This window comes from Microtus oregoni, unplaced genomic scaffold, assembly GCF_018167655.1.
Source record: "Microtus oregoni isolate MIOR12 unplaced genomic scaffold, Mior012 000018F_ref0000195, whole genome shotgun sequence".
NCBI classification, from domain to species: Eukaryota; Metazoa; Chordata; class Mammalia; order Rodentia; family Cricetidae; genus Microtus; species Microtus oregoni.
In genome coordinates, this window is record NW_024543077.1 from 1677515 (window position 1) to 1696040 (window position 18526).

General features: G+C 53.4%; 1 protein-coding gene across 1 annotated transcript in view; it reads right to left on the bottom strand.

Annotated features, from left to right (window-relative positions):
• LOC121459045 (calpain-5) overlaps positions 1-9098 on the bottom strand; it is a 53169-nt gene extending 44071 nt beyond the window's left edge. Inside the window, exon 1 of the mRNA XM_041668546.1 lies at positions 8911-9098. The gene's annotated coding sequence lies outside the window, so the exon portion shown is untranslated. The remainder of the gene's footprint in view (positions 1-8910) is intronic.
• Between the last annotated feature and the right edge of the window lie 9428 nt (positions 9099-18526).

Below are 18526 nucleotides of genomic sequence, written 5' to 3' on the forward strand. Positions count from 1 at the left end.
TCAGAAAAAGAAACATGAACAGTCATCGGGGACGCAACAGCGGTTCAACATCAGTAGCCACGAGGAAATAGAAAATCAAAACAAAAAGATGTGCTCTCTCACACCTGGGAGAGTCCTCGAGAATGAGACAAAGTGGGTGACTTGTGCAGCGTCTGCAGACAGCAGCAAACACGTATGCACCTAGCGTCCTAGCATGGGGCGGTCAAGGCAGGAAGACCGTGGGTTCTGGGCAAGCCTCGGCTCTCCTAGCATCAGGGAGGTCAAGGCAGGAAGACAGTGGGTTCTGGGTAAGCCTCGGCTCTCCTAGCATCAGGGAGGTCAAGGCAGGAAGACCGTGGGTTCTGGGCAAGCCTCGGCTATCCTAGCATGGGGAGGTCAAGGCAGGAAGACCGTGGGTTCTGGGCAAGCCTTGGCTATCCTAGCATGGGGAGGTCAAGGCAGGAAGACCGTGGGTTCTGGGCAAGCCTCGGCTATCCTAGCATGGGGAGGTCAAGGCAGGAAGACCGTGGGTTCTGGGCAAGCCTCGGCTCTCCTAGCATCAGGGAGGTCAAGGCAGGAAGACCATGGGTTCTGGGCAAGCTCGGCTATCCTAGCATCAGGGAGGTCAAGGCAGGAAGACCGTGGGTTCTAGGCTAGCTTCGGCTCTCCTAGCATGGGGAGGTCAAGGCAGGAAGACCATGGGTTCTGGGTAAGCCTCGGCTATCCTAGCATGGGGCGGTCAAGGCAGGAAGACCGTGGGTTCTAGGCTAGCTTCGGCTCTCCTAGCATGGGGAGGTCAAGGCAGGAAGACCGTGGGTTCTGGGCAAACCTCGGCTATCCTAGCATCAGGGAGGTCAAGGCAGGAAGACCATGGGTTCTAGGCTAGCTTCGGCTCTCCTAGCAGGGGGAGGTCAAGGCAGGAAGACCGTGGGTTCTGGGCAAGCCTCGGCTATCCTAGCATGGGGAGGTCAAGGCAGGAAGACCATGGGTTCTGGCAAAGCCTCGGCTCTCCTAGCATGGGGCGGTCAAGGCAGGAAGACTGTGGGTTCTAGGCAAGACTTGGCTATCCTAGCATGGGGAGGTCAAGGCAGGAAGACTGTGGGTTCTGGGCAAGCCTTGGCTATCCTAGCATGGGGAGGTCAAGGCAGGAAGACCGTGGGTTCTAGGCAAGCCTTGGCTATATACTATAGCCCTGTCACACTTACAAAACAATCTAAAATAGAACTAGCCTCGGCCAGCAATACCACTCCTGGGGCCGTATCCTGAGGAAATGAAGTCAGCATGCTGAAGAGATGGCCGCAGGCCATGGTCACTACAGCCGAATTCACCACAGATATGGGAACAACCTGAATGTCAGCAGCAGATGAATGGAACTGTGGACTAGGGAGTGGGGTGCTGCTCTGTTGGCACGGTGCCCACTTAGTGTGGCTCCCGGGGTGTGAGAAGTGGGCACGGTGCTGTGTAGCCTGCAATCTCAACACTAGGAAATTAGAGGCAGGAGGATCAGGAGTTTAAGGCCAGACTCTACTGCATAGGAAATTCAAGACTAGCCTGGGCTACATAAGGTCTTGTCTGAAAAAGCCCAAACATGGGCCAGTGAGATAGCTCAGGGTGAAGAGCCTTGCTGTACAGCCTGACAGCCTCAGTTCAACAGCCAGAACCCACATAAAGGAAGGGAGGGAGGGAGGGAAGGAGGGAGGGAAGGAGGGAGGGAGGGAGGGAGGGAGAGAGAACTGACTTCACAGTAGTCCTCTGGCCTCCACATGCCTGCTGGGACATGACCCCCCCTTCCCACACACTAATAATAACAAAACAATATTAATGAATTTTTTAAAAGCAGCTGTAACTCACCTCTAATGAGGACTGTGTCAATCAGTTTTCTGTGACTGTGATAAACACCAGAGATAACCAACTCCCAGAGAGACAAGGGTGACATGACTCAGCTTGTGGTTCCAGCAAGCAATGGGCGAACCCATTACATTCCGGCCTCCAGCGTGGGGCTGGAGGCAACGCTGGGGACCTCGAGGTGAGTCAGAACCTCACAACCCATAGTGGCTGGGAGTGAAAGCAGGAGGAAGAAATAGGGGCTCCACAGGGCTCCTCAGTGGTCAACAGCACCTCGCTGGGGGGTTGGGGGTACAGTTCAGACCCAAACTATGGCACTATTTTTGCTCTCCAGTCGGGTATACTCAGAACTGCTAACACTCCAGGCAGTACAGGTAAAGAGGAGCCCAGGTGGCAGAAAGACTGTAGTCAGTGCTCTGGGCACACGCAGGGCAGGGGCAGGCAGTAGCACACACTGTGGTCAGTGCTCCCAGGAGCAGGGAAGGTTGCAGGGTAGGGAGAATGCTGGTTACTCTTTCGCATGAAGCATGGTGGTGTGTGTCTCCATGTTAGAGTGTGGGACTAGCATGTGTGAGGATGCGGAGGCTTTAATTATATTCTATGTCCCTCCAAAGCTGTAGCCCAGGCCTCCAGCGCTCTCTCTCTCTCTCTCTCTCTCTCTCTCTCTCTCTCTCTCTCTCTCTCTCTCCAGACGAAGGAAGGCAGATGGATGGGGAAAGCTGGGCTCAGGCCACCCAGGGTTCCAGGCTCCCAGCTTCTGGCTGTGCAGCTGAGGCGGCCAGGCCCAAATGAGTCACCCGGCCAACGCCAGGCAGGCTGGCACCCATACTGGGAAATCCTGTCTTTCTCCTTCCCTTCCCCTTATCGTTTCTGTTGGTGTCCAATCCCCCCTCCACAGTGAGCTTCTGACACACCAACAGCCAGGTGGTATCCCTGTTCCCCTGCCACCAAGGCCACACAGGGCAGGGCCAGGCGTATGGATCACAGAGTCTGAGCTGGCCCTAAGGGACGGAGGTCGGGGAACTTGGACACCTCCACATACATGCAGAGTGAGAAACCAGTTCTCTCTTGGCTCTGTCTGTGTGGCCTGAGTCATAGGCCTGACCCCACAGCTGTTCCTCGTTTGGGACTTAGGTCCTGCTGAAGGTGGCATAAACACGCAGGAGCTGGGAGGCCTCTGGAACCAGAAGGCTGCTGGGATGGGTGGGGTTGGGGGAAGAGTCCTTCAGTCCCTGGGTTCCTGCGGGCCGATGGCAGTGACAGGAAGAGGCTTCCTGCATGGGCTCTGCATTGGCGACTAACTTGCCACAGTTTGAGTTCTCAAAGCCTGGGCAGCAAAGGGCAGGGGGTCCTTCCACACCCTCACGGCCCAGCACCACATGCTGTAGAGTTGACACCGAGACGGGAATGGGACAGGGGTGCGGCAGAAGCAGCCTGTATTCCCAGCAGCAGAGTGTATCCTACCAAGGTGGGGCGGGGACAGGATGCTCAGGCCCAGGACACAGGTGCCACTCACTCCCTGACAGGAGAGACAATCTAATAAAAGGAGGCTTGATCTCGTCATGAGACCCCAGGCAAGCTTCTGCCCTCTCTGGATTACAGGTTCTTACCAAGGATGGTGGGGTAGAGACTGCTTTGATTTCCAACCTGATAGATCTGTCACCAGGACAGTCATCTCCCCTGCTCCCCCCACCCCTGTTTTTTGCATGGGCAGGCTATGACCCTAAGGCCACCTCCTTATAAAACTGAGGGTTTAAAACCCAATGAGTAATGGTACCCATTTCTTAGGTGGAGAAATTGAGGTACCCTTTCTCAACTCAAGTTCCAGCTTTAGAAACAGACTGAACTTATTTCCCCTGCCCAGAGGGCAGAGGCAGGAGCCTGTCCTATGTCAGAGCTGGGTTCTGCCCATTACCTCTTCCCCAGGGTCCCACCCCTACACCTGCCCTGTGTCTGGCCAAGGGGGAAGCAAGAGTCAGAAAAAGTTGTGCTCCAGAGGTCAGATGGTGAGGGGGGCGGGGGGGGGGGGGAGAGACCTCAGGAGTGCCAACGAGCCTGCTCTGGGAAAGAGGAGGGCTTCAGAGAGGTGGGAGGGCAAGGGGGAGGAGGATGGAGAAACCAGTTAGGGCAGGCTGGAGGACGGGGTGTGGGGGAGGGGAAGGGAAGAAGGAGGAAGTAGGAGCAACCAAACCCTGAGAGTGACTTAAAAAGGGGCAGAAGGGACAAAGAGGCACACACAAGACTCAGGCCAGGAGACCCGGCCGCACTGGAGAGAAGAGACTGTCAGGGCATGGTGCTGGCTGTGGGGACGGAAAGCAGGCCACGGCCCACAGGGCACAGTGCTCTGGGCTCCTTCCTGGGGGACACTGCCTCCTAGGACGGCAGACTGGGTGACATGTTGGTGACATGTCCAGACCCTGAGCACAGCCCTGAACTGAGTGCAGTTCTTGCCCATAGCAGCCTTGGATGCCAGTGCCCCCTCTCCATGCCCAGGTGGAGACAAACTGAACCTCCGGATATAAAGCTGGGCCTGAAATGCCCGGGGCCTGGAAGGGCCAAGCAGTTCACTTCTGGGAACCAAAGCCCAATCTGACTCCTCACCCTTAGACCTATTCCCACCTGGAGTATTCTCACCCGCCTCTGTCTTTATTTTCTTATTTATTTATTTTTCAGAGTCTCGCTACGTAGTCTGAACTACATAGCCTAGGACAGAACTGATTATATAGAGCACAGAGATCGGGCTGCCTCTGCCCTCCACTGCCCAGCCCCCACTGCCCACCCCAAGGGCTAGAGTTAAAGCCACCACGCCCACCTCACTTGTCTCTTAAAAGGTGCCCATGAGGGTCCAGGGACCTGCATCCTAGAGAATGGGATCCAGTCACTGGGGTGACCGCAGGGACCTGGGGACACAGACCTCTCTCCTAATGTCATGAAGTCCTGGCTTCCGTGGACTCAGGCTGGGCACTGGGGCCAGAGATAAAGTAGCCCCGGGCCTGCCTGAAAGGAAGGAAGCAGGCAGAGGACACACTGAGGGTGATCTCATGAGATATCCAGGACCTTGACTAGGGGAACCAGAGAGCTGGGTGTGGGGATGGTGGAGGGGGGCGGTGGTCTGCAAAAGTTTCTTTCCTGGGCTGATAATGGCTCCCAAGCTATCCATATGGGAATCCTTAAACCCTGTGGGCCTCATGTAGCACTAAAAGTTTTCAGATGGACAGGGAGAGCATCCTGGATGCGTCCTAACGGTAATAGCAAGCAAGTGAGACGCAGGGCTGGGCATGTGGCTCAGTGGCAGAGTGCCTGCCAAGTATGTACAAGGCTCTGGGGTCCTCCCTCACCGCTGGCCACAATGAATGGATGGATGGATGGATGGATGGATGGATGAAGCCAAATGTGGCAGCACACGCTGGTGTCCCTAACACTCTGGAGGCAGAGGCATGGTCTAGGTTATTCTGATCTACAGAAGACTTTGGCTTAAAAAACCAGGGAGGGAGCGGCCAATGAGCCATTCACCAGGTAAAGGCACTCGCTGCCCACCTCCGATTTCGAGAGCTCATCCCTGCCACACACGAAAAGACAGATGGCATAAAACAACCACACACACTGTCCCTCTGACCGCCACTCACCAGCCACGGCATGTGTATAGACAGACACAAACCTCATGGGCACACAGAGATAAACAACATAAAACTTAAATAAAAGCAGGAGGATAGGGAGGCCCGGGGGGAGGTTTGAGGGCAGAAGAGGAAAATGAAAACAGAGAGGAGCAGAAACTGGGGTGACTCAGTCACAAGGAATGCCAGCAGCTGGAGGAGGCAAGGCCCAGACTCTCCCCTGGAGCCCCCCCCCAGAAGGCTCTAGGCTGGGTGTTCGTCCCATACGACTCACCTCTGACATCCGAGGACAGTGGAAAAAATCCACAGTTTTAAGCCACTGACTTTCTGGCATTTTGGGTTCAGCGAAGATGAGGAAGAACATTTCTGAGGCCCAGGGGACAGGGTGAGTGAGTGATGGAGCCTAAGTGTTCCCTACTGCTCCAGAAGGGCGACATTACAGCTCCAACTGCCCCCCAACGTACCATGAAGTTCCCTGTTACCGTTACTAGTGAGAAGTCATGGAGTCCCTACCTCAGGCTGACTGGCAGGTCACCCAGCAGGGGTCAGAGGGTACCAGAGCAGACATGAACAGACTCTCCCACACCTGTGTACGCCTGACCACACCTGTGTACCCCTGACCACACCTGTGTACGCCTGGCCGAGATGGATACCCTAGTACCCATGAATAAGCCTGGTCTCTTCTGGCCACTGGCACCTTCTGTGCCTGACCACACGCTCCACAGAGACACAAGACCACAGAGTCTGTGGTGACCCTAGTCTCTCAACCAGCTCTGGGAAGTCTGGGGTCTCAAGCAATGACAACAGGACATGATAACTCAACCCTTACTGGGCAGCAAACATTCTACAAACTCACACCTGAGCTCAAATATGGACTTCGTGAAGTTCAGGTTGGTACCCCAAAGGCGTGCGGCCCGTTTTGCCTTTAGTGAGCAAGGAAAGACGGGGTCTAAGGCTGAAAGGAAGCTAGCAGTTCCGCCAGCTCTGAGGTAACCCCAGGGTGGCACCACAGCCCAGAGACCACGCTACAGAGGTGGGGGCCTTGAAGGCCAAGCCTGGGGACCTTAGGGAACTGTAAGAAAGCAAGAAACGACAGGGCAGAGAGGCTGTCTGGAGGACCTGGGTAGTTGGAAGGGGCCCCACAGGCACTGAGAGATAAGGCAGAGGAAGGCTCAATGGACAGGACTAGCTACAGATAGCCTGCTGGTGGCCGCCCAACCTACAGGGCTACTGGGGAAGGAGTGACAGGCCCGCTGTCTGTAACTGGGGACAGCTCCACGGTTCATACCCAGGAGTCTTTGGAAGACATATGTAGGGTGCCCCTCAGCTGCTCTACCCCTGCTTCTCCCTGGGGATAAGGGAGATGTGGAGAGGCCAGAGGACTCGGCCAGTCTGATAGAGAACAGTAAGCAGGGGCCTTACGGTGATCAGCAGGTCCTCTCACTCGCTAAAGTCAAGAGTGGAAAAAAACCACTGCTGTCCACCTCTTTGTTTCCTCACCGACAATGGCTGCCAACTGGCTACCGAACACCTTATAGTAAAGTACAGAGTGACCAGAGCTAACGTCAGCAGCAGCATCCCTAAGTCTCTGTGACAAGGCAGCATTTAGCCTCACGAGGGGAAACTGAGCCACAGGCAAAGACAGCTCTCTGCTTTAAGGGCATAGGCAAGCAGGAAGACAAGGATCCAGTCTCGAGGACGAAGAAGACAGGTCCTTCAGGCAAGAGGGTGGTGGAGGGTAGTCCGCTAGCACTGTGGGGCGCCAAGAAAGACCTCCTTTTGCTGGATGGGATCTCGGTGTCATCCCAAGAGCTATCGGGGAAAGCGGGGTAGGTGAACACGGCAGAGGCCTCCGAAACACACACAGGTGTGCCACCGAAAGCCACAGGTTTCCCGCCAGCAGCGTCCAAGCCCCACCTCATTGGGCCACATCCCGGAGGCAGCCACCTGCTTCTACACAGCAGCGAGGTCTGTAAGGGTCCCCCTGGACCTCCCACTCCTCTCCTGTCACACCCGGGTGAGGTGCTGAGGAGAAGAGAGAGGAAGTGGGGCCCCTCCCTGCTGGAACCTCCCCAGTAGCCTCTCCCCCAGAGTAGCAGAGCAGGCCCTTGTCAGACACACCCCCCTTCCAGACCGGCATGCAGCCTCTCATCTTTGTGTGCTTTGCTTGTGGTCTGTTTCACGGTTTTGACTATAAGACTTTCTTCACCTTGCTGAACTTTCCCCAGTCCCTGTGTAGATGAACCTATTGGTTCCCAGGCCAGGATGGCCCCACCTGGTATTGACTCTGCCTTATCCTCAGGACTCGAGTTAGGGGCTTATCTGCTGGCCTACCAGCCTCTCAAAGGGAAGAGAAGCCTCTCAGGGCGGACTCCACCCAGGCTTCAGCTCTGACCCAGCCTGTGGCAGCGGCAGCAACCATTGGGCCTACCATACCCCACGCCTGGTCTTCTTCAACTCCACCCTGGACACTAAGCCTGTAGCGAGAACCAGAAGGAATCATGGGAGGTCTTAGTCTCCCCTCCCTTGCCAAGGCACAGCTTCCCAGGAAGGTCTCCCCGGCTCCCTGAACACTTAGCTGCCCTCAGCACTGGCTGATTGCTCCACCCTCTGGCACAGAGAGAAGATCATAGCTTGTGCCTTAGGGACCTGGGTGCCAGTTCTGGCTGGGTCACCTTAGCCTCTAAGGCTTAGAGGGGGACTGGCTTCCCTACTGCGGCTGGGACTCATCTGTGTGAAGTCTGGAGTTGAATCTTATCACAGGGCAGGCTAAGAGCAGAGCTGGACATGCAGCACCTGTTAACGATCTATACTGATATATACTCCACCTCTGAGCTCCCTAGGAAGAAGGCCTTTCCTACACCCCTAATCCTGAGGGGTGGGGGTGGGGAGCCAGTCTCCGCCAGACCTGTCCTGCTCCCAGTACCACACATCCAGCCCTAAAGTCAGGGAAAAGGACCCCATTCAACCTGCGGACCATGACCAAGAAGGGGCGCACGGGGTCTTTGGCCTCACGCCCTTCTCCAAGCTGTAGGATGGAGGCACTTAGAAAGGTTGGAAGGTGACTGGGGTGAGGGGGACAGAGGTGGGGACAGGAAAGGGGACTTGTAAGGAAGATTAGAAAGAGTTGAGCCCGATGCTAAGCACACACCAGCGCCTCTGCACTAGAAGCACAGCAACGGAATACCCAGGTGGAGGCAAGGGATGCCCCTCACCCAGGGCTGCTGTGGGTGGAGGTGGGGCTGAGTCCGGGCGGATCTTCGGGGTGTGTGTAGGGGTGCTCCGCCTCCTAGGCCTGCAGGCCAGCGCTCACCTCCCAGCCCTGAATCCGCGGGATGTGCAGCCCCTATTCCGATTCGTGCTAGCACGGGTCCTCCCTGCACCTGCACACAGACACACACACACCACACACATCCAAACGCACACTAACACACGCGCTCGCACACGCCTCCCTCCGCGCAGCGCCTCCTACCTGCCGCGTAGCCGCAGCTGGAGCCGGACTCCCGGGATGCAGGTCACAGCACGGGCACCGGAGCGGAGGCTGGACCAGCCCGCGCTGCAGCCTGGGACTAGGCGGGGAGTTGCTGTCCCGGAGGCGGGCGGGCTGGGGCTGGAGCTTGGGCGCTGGAGCTTGGACCCCAGGGCTTCGTTCCGTCCCGCCCAGCCTCTAAGCCTCCGCCCATTGGAGGCAGAGGCGTGGTCCCGGGGAGGGATGGGGGGGGGGGGGGGGAGCCAGGACGAGCAGCTGAATGCGCATGCGAACCGGTGAGGCTGCGTCTCCAGAGGTTAGGAAGTAAGAGGGTGGCCCTGGCCCCAGCACTCCCTCCTTCCCATGCCAGTGCTGTCCGCGGTAGGAGAGCATCACGGGGAGCTGGCTGCCCAGTGTGGCGTTGGCCCTGGCGGATCTGCATGCCCTACCAAGTGCTGGCAGAAGATGGTGACTGACTTGGGATATGCAATTCATACAGACTACATCAGGGCCTAGGCAGGACAGCTGGGAATGGGAGGACCCATGAGACGAACACCCCCTCCCTTTCCATCTGTATCTCCACACCCATTCCCAAGATTTTGACCGGAGAAGAGGAATATAGGTCCTGGTGGGGTGCCCAGAGGGTCCCAGTCAGTTAAGGAAAGCTGACCTCATCCTGTCCCCTGTGCTTATCTGCGCTGGATGTGACCAGATTTTGGGCTCTTTCTGCATGGCCTTCTGCATGGAACACACCGAGCCTGGGTTTCTTACTCTAAAATGGGATGTGTAATGTCCATTCACACCGCGCTGTCATGTTCATGGTCTCTGTCTTGTCTCCTTAGCTGTGTGGCCTTGGGCAAGAGAACCTGCATAGAACCAGCACCCACCGGGCAGCTGTGGAGGGAGTCCTTCTGGTGGTCCTTGGGTTACTGCCATCTTGCTCAGCCTCCTCATTTTGTAAAGCATACTCTGTAAGGTGTCTGATTAGCATCCCAGACCCCTTAGAGTGTGTCTTAGACGGGGAGGCCTGTCTCAGAGCCCACCTCTGGCAGCTTCCACTTTCCTGAGAGGTGAGACAAGAAACCTAGAGAGACAGTCCCTCCACAGCCTGACGGAGGGACCTGTGGCTCTGATCTCTGGGGAGCAGGAGATCAAGACATGCCAGGAAGAGCCCGGCCGCCCAACAAGGTTTCTGTGGGGTGGATGATGCCTCTTTGCCCATGCGTTGGCCCCAGAACCCCTGCCAATTGGTTTTTATAAGCTTAGTCATCTAATGGTGCCATTAAAGAGCCTGAAGGGTAGGTGTTTTCCCATTAAATTCTCACAGTTATTAGCCCCACTTAGCCAGTGACAGACTAAACCCCAGGGAGGTACCCCAGGTCACAAAATTAGTAAACAGCAGAATTGGGATCCAGACCTCCAGAGCCATGCTGATTCTTTCTATTCTTGTGCTGGATCTTTCCTCCTCCTCCTCCTCCTCCTCCTCCTCCTCCTCCTCCTCCTCCTCCTCTTTTCCTGGCTTTTTTGGAAAGGCATCTCTGTAGGCCCCTTGACCTGCTGGCTAACCTCTGCTTGAATCCCCTTGCTACTGGGGACTCATTCCTTCCTGGGATAGCCCTGTCCCTTCTGTTTGTCAAAATCTTTAGATCCCAGCCCATTTTACCTAGCTCTGCAGAGATCCACACCCTTCACCAAAGCCTTGGAACAGAATGGTCTCTGCAAGGGTCAGGAACCTCACCATTAGTGTTCCTCTGTGTAGTAGTGTTATAGTGTTTCCTAGGTGAAACTCATAATGATCCTTTTTTCTCCCTCTCTCCCTCCTTACCTTCCTCCCTCCCTTTCTCCTTTTCTCCCTCCCTTCCTTCCTAGTCAGTTTGGCTGGCCTTGAATTCCAGAGTCAAATGATTCTCCCGGCTCAGTCTACCGAGTCCTGGGACTGCAGGTGTTGTGTTTGAATGGGAAGTGTCCCCATAGGCTCATGTGTTTGAACACTTGGTGTCCAGCTCTTTGGGAAAGCTGTAGAAATTTCACAAGGTGAAACCTCATAGGAGAAAGTAAGTCCCTTGGAGAAGGCCTTGAGATGATACAGCCCAGCTCCACTTGCTGCTCACTCTGTGCTTCCTAACTCTGAACTCAGGGCAACTAGCTACCTGGTGTCCCTGCCACCATCCCTTCTCTCCTTGGTGAACTGTGTCCTTTCTCAAACCGTAAGTTAAAACAAGCCTTTTCTAAACAACAGCTTGCTGTAGCAACAATAAAAGTCACTAAAACAGAAAATTGATATCATGAGTAGGGTTTTTATTATAATAAACCTGATTCGGGGAGGGTCTTAGGTCATTGGAATTGGTTTGCAGGAGGAATGTGGAAGAACTTGGGACTACGCATTAGAGAATCTCCTAGAAAGTTGTAAACAGCGTTCAAACGGACATCCTGACGGAGTGTGGAGGACAAGAAGGCCAAGGCAAGGAAGTGTGTGTATATTTGTTTTTTTTTTTTGTTTTTTTTTTGTTTTTGTTTTTTTTTCGAGACAGGGTTTCTCTGTGGTTTTGGAGCCTGTCCTGGAACTAGATCTTGTAGACCAGGCTGGTCTCGAACTCACAGAGATCCGCCTGCCTCTGCCTCCCAAGTGCTGGGATTAAAGGCGTGAACCACCACCGCCCGGCCGTGTGTGTATATTTGAGGCCCAACTCATGAGGTTTCAGAGCAAAACAAAGACTCCATTGGGAACTGGGCTAGAAGTCATTTGTGTTACATTCCAACGAAGACTCTGGTGCATTCTCCCGTGTTCTAAAAGCCAAGTGAAGCCAAACTGAAAGAAGAATGGACTAATTGTTTGCTAGAAGAACTTCTAAGACGAGACACAAGTGGTCGGGCCCCATCATGGGGGCTGCTCACTGCCCTTATCCAGGTCTACAGCAAGAGGAGGAACAAGAGAGGCGGAAAGATATGAAAATGTGTAGTTTAGTGGGGGAAGGAGGGAGCTTACAGTTGTGGGCCAGACAGATGCAAGAGCAGCTGTTGAAGGGATTCCTCCATTAAAGAGAAAACCCAGTGCTGTGCCCTGGGGAGAGAGAGAGAGAGAGAGAGAGAGACAGAGAGAGAGAGAGACAGACAGAGAGACAGAGAGAGAGAGAGAGAGACAGAGAGACAGAGAGAGAGAGAGAGAGAGAGAGAGAGACAGAGAGACAGAGAGAGGGGGGGTACCCTGAGGGTAAGACCTCAGCCACTGGAAGCTTCATCTTAAGAAAATAAAATTTGTTTTAAAAGACGGAACCTGAACTGGGAATGCTGAAGAAGGGTGTGTTAGTTTGCTTCCTTGCTTGGAGTGGAAAGGGTTTATTTCATCTTATATTTCTAGGCCACATTCATCACTAATGGAAATCAGGGCAGGAACCTAGAGGCAGGGACTGCAGTTAAGACCATGGATGAAGGGGGCTGGAGAGATGGCTCAGTAGTTAAGAGCATTGCCTGCTCTTCCAAAGGTCCTGAGTTCAGTTCCCAGCAACCACATGGTGGCTCACAACCATCTGTAAAGAGGTCTGGCGCCCTCTTCTGGCCTTCAGGCATACAGACAGAATATTGTATACATAGTAAATAAATAAATTATAAAAAAAAAAGACCATGGATGAATATTGCTTACCGTGTTCCCTGTTTCCTGATCACTAACTTTCTATTTGTTTGTTTGTTTGTTTTTGTTATTGAGACAGGGTTTCTGCTGTCCTGGAGCCTGCTCTGTAAACCAGGCTGGCTTCAAACTCACAGAGAATCACCTGCCTCTGCCTCCCAAGTGCTGGGATTAAAGGTGTGGACAGCACCCATACCTAACCCTCAGCTGACTTTCTTACACAATGCGGGACCATGTGCCTAAGGACCACACGTAGTTGGGTAGGCTGATACCCAGAGATGAATCTGATGGAATCAATTCCTTAGTTGCTGCTTCCTCTTCCCAGGTATGTTAAGGTGATAAGATTAGCCATCAAGGGGCTCTCGACTAAAAAGAAATAGACAAAGCAACAAAAACTGAACCGTCTAAGAAAGTATTTTCTAAGATTCAGTCACCAAGACGTACAGAGGCTCCCACAGATTTGGTCTAAGGGGATAAAGCTACATTCTGGGCTGAAAGCAGAGCTTGGCGCAGTTGTCCACATGGTACCAGAGTTTCAGGCTTGACAACTGTAAGAAGAATGAGGAGGTCATGGAGGTTTGCACCAAGGCTCCAGAAGGTCACTGGGACCAGACAATGTGTCGCAGTTTCTCTGCTCGGAGGTCCTAAGAATGTCTGGAATGAGGCTGGGAATGTGATGTTTAAGCTGCAAGGAAGACCTAGAATAGTGGAGCTGCCAGGACCATGGGACATCTGCCAAGGAAAGCTGCAGGCCTAACATGAACAAGCCAACCCAAGAGAGAGGCTATGTGTGTTGTAGCAGAACTAGAGAGGCAGCCCACCCAAGCCCAGATGGCCCCATCACAAGCCCCAGAAACCAGACATGGAGCTGTGGGTTTTGGTATTTGCCCTGCTGGGTTTTGCTGGGTTTTGGTTCTGCTTTGTTCTGATTTTTTTTTTTTTTTGCTATCCTCCATTCCTCCCCTTTGGAATGGAAATTATACCCTGTGCCTTTGTATGTTAGAAACACATGACTTTTATTGTTGTTGTTGTTGTTGTACAGAGCCTACCAGTTAAATGACAACCTCAAACCTCAGAAGAGATCGTAGACTGTTGGACACTGTTGGGTCTGTTGAAGACTATGAGGACTTTTGAAACTGGAATAAACACATTTTTGGCAGAAGTTGTAGTTGGGCTGGGTGAGATGGTGCACCTCTGTGATTTCAGCCCTTAGGAGATCAGGCAGGAAGATCGGAAGATCAGTCAGGGATTGGAGAGATGGCGCTGTCAGTAATGTGTTTGCTGTGCAGAATGAGAACCTCGGTTCTGATTCCCAGCAAGAAAGAAAACAAGCCGTGTGTGATGGCTTGAGCCTGGAGTCCCATCCCTGGGGGAGTTCATTGGCCAGCACAGCTGAGGAGGTGAGCGCCAGGTTCCGTGAGAAACCCTGCTCAGAAAGTAAAGCGGAGAGCGGTTGATGAGAACCCCGGCTCTGACCTCTTCCCTCCACGTGCACATTCACACACGGAGTTCCCAGTCAGCCACACTGGAGCACACAGGGAGACTCTGTTTCAGAAACAATTGGCTTCTATTTGGGAATCGCTGCTAATGGCACTCCACAGAAGAGGAAAACTCAGCTTGCACTCCATGGAGTCAGATGCCGTGCAAAAGCCAGTGCAGAAGACAAAATGGCCTTTGGGTTGCCCTTAATTCTTTCCTTTTCTGAAATACTGTTTATATTGTGTATGAATATCATCTGGATATTGGAAGCTAGCTGAGACCAGAGATGGGGCTCAGTGGTACAGAACTTGCTTGGCATGCGCAGGCCTTGGCTTCTAGTCCTAGGAAAAAAAAGGCTAAAAATAAGATGTCTAAGATGGATGTCTTAGTTACGTTTCTACCGCCGTGAAGAGACTCTATGACCAAGGCAACTTAGAGAGTTTATTGGAGGCTTACAGTTTCAGAGGGTTAGGGCCCCTGACCATCATGGTGGGGAGTGTGGGAGGGAGCAGTAGCTGAGAATTTATGTGCTTATGCACAAGTAGGAGGGAGGGAGGGAGGGAGAGAGAGAGAGAGAGAGAGAGAGAGAGAGAGAGAGAGAGACTGCGTGTACTGAGAAGACTTTGGAAACTTCACCCCCCAGTGACCCGCCTACCGCAACAAAGCCACGCCTCCTGCAGCAAAGCCACGCTCCCTAATCCTTCCAAACAGCTCTGGCGCCGAGGACCAGATATTCAAATCCGTGAATCTATGAGGTCTGTTCTCATTGCAAACATCACAGTGATATGGTGCTGCTTTCCCTATCATCCCAGCTGAGGCAGGAGAATCACATCAAGTTTAAGTCCAGCCTGAGCTATGCTGTGAAACTCTGGCTCAAAAAAGTCAATAAATAAAAAGCCCTACCTTTTATGCCTAAAAACAACGTGGCTTGCCTGTGCTGAGGAAGTCAGGACAGACAGCTGCAAACAAAGATTGATTGATTCCCTTCCAGCAGGTGGGGAAGTATGGGGAGACCCGAAGAACTGAGTGGGGGAGCAGGGAAGAGGAAGAAGTGACATTTCTCTAACTAAATCTTGAAAATATTTAATTATTGAGATATAATTTTGCTATCATCAAAATCACCCTTTAGAAATGGGTGGGGGGGCTGTGGCTGAGTGGTAGAGAACACTAGCTTTGCGTGCACACAGCCCAACACTAAATAGTTATAAATAGTTATTCTGTTTTGCTGGGGCTTTTTTTTTTTTTTTTTTTTTTTTTTTTTTTTTTTTGAGACAAGGTTTTTCTGTGTAGCCCAGGCCGTCCTAGAACTTGTTTTTGTTGACCAGGCTGCCCTTAAACTCAGGGATCCACCTGCCTCTGTCTCCCAAGCTCTGGGATTAAAGGTGTGCGCCACCAACACCCAGCAATAATTCTTTAAAGTATAAAACTCAGTGGTTTAATATCCTTAAATTGACAGCCGTCACTGTTAGTGAACCTCAGGACATGTTCATCAGCCCAAGAGAACCTTAGTGCTCACCCTCAGCCATGTCCCATCCCTCCTGGAGTTGCCCTGAGCAACAGCTAATCCACTCTGTCTTTTTGGGCTTAATGGATGTTTCCTATAATGGAATCATGCGTGTGGCCTTTTGTTTCTGCAGTCTTTCACCAAGCATACTGTTGTGGTGTTGCAGCGTGAATCAGGGCTTTCTTCCTGTTTACGGCTGGATAATAGTTCATGTACAGATATGCAGATTTTATTTATCCTTTCATCCGTCAGTGGGCATCTGGGCCCTCACTCATTCTTTTTGGCTGCTGCGAGGAATGATGTCATGAGAGTTTTCAGCTCTCACAGGAACGTCTAGGTAGGATTGTGATTCTGGAGTAACTCCGGGGGTTTGCCTGTCCGTGTTTGTTTGGTGTTTGAAGTGGGACTTGGGATCTCTAGCCTGGCCAGCACATGCTCTCACACGGACTGCACACGCTCTCACACGGACTGCACACGCTCTCACACGGGCCGCACACGCTCTCACACGGACCGCACGCGCTCTCACACGGACCGCACACGCTCTCACACGGACCGCACACGCTCTCACAGGGACCGCACGCACTCTCACAGGGACCGCACGCGCTCTCACACGGACCGCACGCGCTCTCACACGGACTGCACGCGCTCTCACACGGACTGCACGCGCTCTCACACGGACTGCAATGCTCTCACACGGACTGCACACTCTCTCACATGGACTGCACACGCTCTCACATGGACTGCACACACTCTCACACGAACTGCACGCGCTCTCACACGGACTGCACGCTCTCTCACACGGACTGCAATGCTCTCACACGGACTGCACACTCTCTCACATGGACTGCACACGCTCTCACATGGACTGCACACACTCTCACACGGACTTCACACGCTCTCACACGGACTGCACACGCTCTCACACGGACTGCACACGCTCTCACACGGACTGCACACGCTCTCACACGGACTGCACATGCTCTCACATGGACTGCAGCCCCACGGTCACGTGTTTGGCTTTCATTTTTATTCATCTGTTTTTATTATTATGTGCATGGATGTTTTGCCCACACGTGTATGTCTGCAAACAGGCATGCCTTGTGCCTTTGGAGGCCAGGAGAGGGCGTTGGAGCCCCTGGAACTGGGGTTACAGATGACTCTGAGTCACCAAGTGGGTGCTGATAATGGAACCCAAGTCTCTGGAAGAGCAGACAGTGCTCTTGACGGCTGAGTCAGGGTTTCACGTTAGTCTAGCCTTAAATTTTCGAGTAGCTGAGGGTGACCTTGAACTTCTGATCCCTAGGATTTCAGGCTCGCCCTGCCACACCTGCTAGGATTTTAGTTGTTGTTTTAAGGGTAGGTGTGGCACAGCCTGACGACCTTGAACTCTGTTTCCTGCCTCATCCTCGCTAGTGGGCCCAGCAGGTGTGGGCCCAGCAGGTGTGTACCAGGTCAGTACCACCACACCCTGGCAACAACGCTAACTTCTGAAGGGCTGCCGTACTGCTTTTCAAAGCACTGGACAGCTACACTAGGGTGGGGACACCCATCCGTGCCCCTGTCTTTGGCAGGTAGAAGTGTCCACAGTTCTCTCTCCAGCATGGGCTCTGACTCTGCTCTGTGTGAGTGGCTCAGTAAGGAGGAAGTAAGTGGCTGCGTGGGGTGTCGAGGGGATCTGAGCCCCACAGAAGCTTCACTGTCCAACACAGGTGTTCGACATTCTCTAAGCTCTAACTCATAGGCCCTGCCTGCTGGATCCCACATCCTTAGTCATAACCCCCAAAGCCTAGCCAACCAGCCTTTGTCTCTGGCCTGTCAACACCTGCTCACTGTACCCCCCACTCCACCCTGCCCCGCCCCCACCTCCTAGGATTCAACCTCACCTACTTGAAACCCAAGGACCCTTCCGCCCCATTCATCCTGACCAGACCCCAGGTCCCTTCCAATTCTGTCATGTTCTTCTTCCCTCAGGTGGGGCTCCCTGGTCACCTCTCCCCACTACTGTCCCCTGTCCTTCCGTCTACTGCTCAGTCTGCTCAGCCCCCTGCCCCAGCAGCCAAGGCCCACACAGGCCATGCATGAATCTCAACTCAGTCTTTACCCTGTGTCGAACTGTTGAGGAGGAGAATAAAGAACAAGGGAGGCATTTTAAAAGTGTGTCTGTGTTCTTCTCAGCGGTGGGGTTAATCAGCCCTCGTGCTGAGGGAGCACTGATGGAGGTTCTCAGGCAGGTGCAGGCTGGGGGTGGGGGTGGGGAGGAGCTTCCGGCGCCAACCAGGATTAGTCTGAAGTGACTGTCCCCGGGTGGAGAGGACCTTTCTTTCAGAAGACATTGTTAGGATGTTGATTTAATGCTGAGAGGTTGGCAGTTCTCCCAGCACTATAACACAAAGGCAGGGCCAGGCCAGTAGCCGTTCAGACCCTATGAAGACAACAGATAACCAAACTACTGTCTGCTTCCTCTCTGAAGCTCCCGGCTGGACTCTGCCCTCGGCAGCAGCTCTCAGCTCAGGGGGTGACTGGCAGACAGCAAGTGTGGGAGCTGGGGGGTTGGTTAGAGCCCAGGAACAGGCAGGAAGCGGGTACTTAGTCCCTAGTGCCCTGTAGACCCTTGTGATCTTGAAGTTTCCTCCCTACCTGGGCGTCGGTCCTCACCTCAGCCGCTCCCGAACTGGAAGCAGAGATGCACCGTGTGGCAGGCGCGCCCCCTGGCGGCCCACTGACCTGGAGGACGCACGCGGCTCGCCTGATCCTCCAGGTGACTTGGGTGGTGCCCTGGGCGAGCACAAGCCTTTCCTGTTCTTGGATAGCAGAGCAAGCAAACCTCAGCAATGTGTAGTCAGGCCCCAGGGTCACACAGTGGATCCAAATCTGCAGCTTCCCCACCTTTCTAAGCTAAGAAATGCCAGAATCTTAAAAAAAAAAACTTTTTTTAAATTTTAAGTAATTTTATGTGCATTTGTTTTAATAATTTATTTTACGTGCATTGGTGTTTTGCCTACATGTATGTC